Raw genomic sequence first — 4,580 nt, 5'->3', positions numbered from 1 at the left:
TCTCTGTCCATCCATCCATCCTCTCGCTAATGTCTCTGTCCATCCATCCATCCATCCTCTCTCTAATGTCTCTGTCCATCCATCCATCCTCTCGCTAATGTCTCTGTCCATCCATCCATCCTCTCTCCAATGTCTCTGTCCATCCATCCATCCTCTCGCTAATGTCTTGTCCATCCGTCCTCTAATGTCTGTCTATCCATCTGTCCATCCATACTCTCTAATGCCTGTCCATCTGTCCATCTATCCATCCTCTCTCTGTCCATCTGTCCATCCTCTAATCTGTCTGCCATCCATCCATCCTCTCTAATGTCTGTCTATCCATCTATCCATCCATCCTCTCTCTAATGTCTCTGTCCATCCATCCTCTCTAATGTCTGTCCGTCCATCCGTCCTCTCTCTAATCCCTGTCAGTCTGTCCATCCATCCATCCATCCAAATGGGAAATTGGATGGATGGATGGATGCATGATGGGTAGAATGAGCAGAATTCACAGCCCTTTAATAAAAGTTTTTTTTTTTTTGTCTTTTTTGTTGGGATCAGGAGTTTGCTTCATGCTCTCGGGAAGCCTCGGTCAGACCAATGGGGAATTCTGGGAGTTGAAGCCCACCCATCTTAAAGCATGCTGGCTGGGAAATTTTGGGAATTGAGATCCACGCCTCTTCAACCAGGCTGGCTGGGGAATTCTGGGAGTTCATTTTTAAATTTATTTATTTAAGAATGGGAGTTGTTAAACGCCAAACCATGAACGAAGCATTACAATGGTTTATGTTGATTATATTAAGCCAATTTTCTCTGCTCCTTGTAAAGCTGCTTCTGACCATCCTCTTCAGCTATCTCCAGCATGCCATCCCACCTGGAGAATAAGATCAAGCCATTGTATTTGGAGCGGGTATTAAAAGGGGACGTAGAGAAACTGTCGGTAAGTGGGCAATGCTTGAAAACTGTCTTTGTTTGACATTTAGCTAATTACAGGTAGTCCTCAACTGACGATGTTTTGTTTAGCGACCACTTGAAGTTACAACAGTGCCGAAAAAAGTGACATAAGTTATGACTGCTTTTCACACTTAACAACCGTTGCAGATCCCTGGGGTCATGTGATCGAAATTCAGACCCTTGGCAATGACTCGTATTTATGACGGTTGCAGCGACCCGGGGTTATGCGATTCTCCTTTTGCAACCCAGCGGGAAAGCCAGACTCACTTAACAACTGTCTTATTCACTTAATGACTGCAGTGGGAATGATTGGGGCAGATTTGCAAGGGTGACACCGAAATATAATTTTATCATACTTTTATCCATATCTTAAATTATTGTATTCTATTCCAATTTCATTTTAGACTGTGTTTTATTCCAATTTCAGTTTAAATTGTGTTTTATTCCAATTTCAGTTTAAATTGTGTTTTATTCCAATTCCATTTTAAATTGCTTTTATCAAATTTGAGTAATAATTTGTTTCTGGAAGTTTGTACTTTGGTATGGCCCAAGGGCACATCCAGACTCAATGTCAACGTAATGACTGTAGTGATTCGCTTAACAGCTGTGGCAAGGAAGGTCGTAAAACGGGGCAAACTCACTTAGCCACTATCTCGCCGAGCGACAGAAATTTTGGGCGTAAGAATTGTGGTCGTAATTGGATCAGTTGTAGCCAGTTTGGGGTCTCCAATTTTTAGAGAAGATTGAATTAGCATGGCTAATTTTCAAACAGTTCGTTAGCAGAGGTAAAATGCTTTTAAAAAAAAAAGTTCCTTATGAGATTAAAAATAAAGATATTAGAGTTAATATGAATTATATTTGATGACGGTGGAAGAGATGCACAAAAGCCTTTTGTAACCACTGATACTTTCTACAGTATGTAAAGAAGGAGGATTTGTATGCTTGTTTTGAAAATAAAAATATATTTAAAAAAAAAATAGAAACCAAAGCCAGGAAAGAGAAAGAAGGGAGAAGAGAGGTAAAAAGAAAAATAAATGAAGTGACTTTCAATTTTTTCCCAGGGCCGTAGGAATAGCCTTAACCTTCTGCTTTATATTTCTAGCTATTTCAAACCATTTCTATAACAACGCAGTCGATCCGGTCATCATAACCTCAAATCAGAGTTATATTATTTATTTTTTCAGTCTCAAGGACAAATTCCAGGCGGCTTTTTCAAGTAGAAAAGAAAACAAGATTAGTTTTCTTCTAATTAAACTCAGTTTTGCCATCTCTGCCACCTTCATTCCTCCAGGGTGGGAATCAGTTAGTCCAGTCATGGCTTAATCTTTTTGTGGTTGTGTACTGGAAATGCGTGCGAGCCCACACCTCTTATGCAATGGATGTGCGACAGCCCCACAGCTCTGCTTGCTTTCAAGTTGTCTTATCTCGGAGTCCTAGTGGACAACCATTTAAATATGAGCCAGCCGTGTGCAGCAGCTGCCAAAAAAGCCAACACAATTCTAGGCTGCATCAACAGAGGGAGAGAATCAAGATCAGGTGAAGGGTTAATACCACTTTATAAGGCCTTGGTAAGGCCACACTTGGAATCCTGCATCCAGTTTTGGTCGCCACGATGTAAAAAAGATGTGGAGACTCTAGAAAGGGTGCAGAGAAGAGCAACAAAGAGGATTAGGGGACTGGAGACTAAAACATGTGAAGAACGGTTGCAGGAACTGGGTAGGTCTAGTTTAATGAAAAGAAGGACCAAGGGAGACATGATAGCAGTCTTCCAATATCTCAGGGGCTGCCCCAAAGAAGAGGGAGTCAAGCTATTCTCCAAAGCACCTGAGGGCAGGACAAGAAGCAATGGGTGGAAACTAATCAAGGAGAGAAGCAACTTAGAACTGAGGAGAAATTTCCTGACAGTTAGAACAATTAATCAGTGGAACAGAAGTTGCCTCCAGAAGTTGTGAATGCCCCAACACTGGAAGTCTTTTAAGATGTTGGATAGCCATTTGTCTGAAACGGTATAGGGTTTCCTGCCTAGGCAGGGGGTTGGACTAGAAGACCTCCAAGGTCCCTTCCAACTCTGCTATTGTATTGTATTGTATTGCATTTTATTGTAATTTCTGACATGGGGGGGGGCTATACCAGCTATAAAAAATTCAAGGGAGATCCGTGCCCTCCCCAAATGATTACTGTGTCTGAAATGTAATTCATCTCTTCCTCAGTATTGCTTTAAATAAAAAAAAACTAACATTCCTTTACATTCTTGAAACATGAAAATGTTGTTAAATGAATCGCTTTGTCATTAAGTGAATCTCTGTGGTCCTTAAGTGAATCTGGCTCCTCCCCTTGACTTTGGTTGATGGAAGCCGGTTTCCAAGCAACCAAATTTTGATCAGGTCACTGCGTGGATGCTGCGACAGTCGTAAGTGTGAGGACTGGTCATAAGTCATTTTTTCTCTCTCCCCGACAGCAAATAAATTTGGTGATTTTTCTTCCAGCCATGGTGTAACTTCGGACACTAAACAAGTGGCTGTTTCAAGGGCTGCTGCACAGGTAAATCCTTGACTTACAACGGTTAAGTTAGTGACCGTTGTGTTACTGAAACAACTTGACCATTTTTCACATTTTCGCTTAACAACATAGACCTGGGGCTCAATTGCAGTCTTAAATCGAGGACTACCTGTACGAAACAAAGCCGTCCAGAAAAAGGCAAGACAAAATTTGCAAAAGGGAATTTTTGAGGGGGTCATTTAATCGATCCATCTGGAGGACGGGGAAAAGCCCAGTTTAGAAAGACAGGGGATTCGAAACGAAAAGTCGTGTTTGTAGTTCGTTGTGGTTTTAATCAGGCCGATTTCCCCCCCCATCCCCACCCCGCCTCTGGGTTTTAGTGTCAGTTGCAAAGCCAGCCGGTTAGGCAAGTTTGTGGGTTCGGTCGGTTTGTGAAACACGTGGAAAAGGGGCCAAACCACAAAACAGGTTGAACACGTTGTGCAAAAGGAGTCATTGTATTCCCTTAACCTTAACGCCTCCAAAGTTTAACGCTGCCTCGGTTGAAAACCAAGTGTTTTGGCCCATCACAACAGTTGTCGTACTGTACGGTCCTTGACTTACGACTAAGTTTGCTTCGTGACCAGTCTTAGCTTTACAGCAGCACTGAAAAAGCGACATACGACTGTTTTTCATAGTTATAACCGTTGCAGCATGGGCCCCGATCACTGGATCAAAATTCAGGTGCTTGGCAACTGGTCCATACTTATGACGGTCGCAGTACCACGTGATTCGACTTTGGCGAACTTCTGGCAAACAGTGGAGGAGGAGCCAGATTCGCTGAACGACAGTGGGAACTAACTTAGCCCTGATTCACTTAACAACGGTGGCCAAACTCCGTTAGCAAATGCCTCCCTTTAGCAGCATGGAATTTTGGGCTCAACAGCAGCTGTTAAGCCAAGGACCAAAATTATTTCCCCCAAAGTTAAGACCTAACTGGAAAACATTTCAGGATGCTGATAATATAAGCCCTACTCCCCCCTCCCAAAAAATAGGGATGCGGTGGCTCAGTGGCTAAGACACAGAGTTTGTCAGATCAGAAAGGTCAGCAGTTGGGCGGTTTGAATCCCTAGCGCCGCGTAACGGAGTGAGCTCCCGTGACTTGTCCC

This window comes from Thamnophis sirtalis, unplaced genomic scaffold (genome assembly GCF_051295495.1).
Source record: "Thamnophis sirtalis isolate CommonGarterSnake01/CBP01778 unplaced genomic scaffold, rThaSir2_p1.2 scaffold_2, whole genome shotgun sequence".
Lineage (NCBI taxonomy): Eukaryota > Metazoa > Chordata > Lepidosauria > Squamata > Natricidae > Thamnophis > Thamnophis sirtalis.
This window is presented reverse-complemented; position numbering follows the sequence as displayed.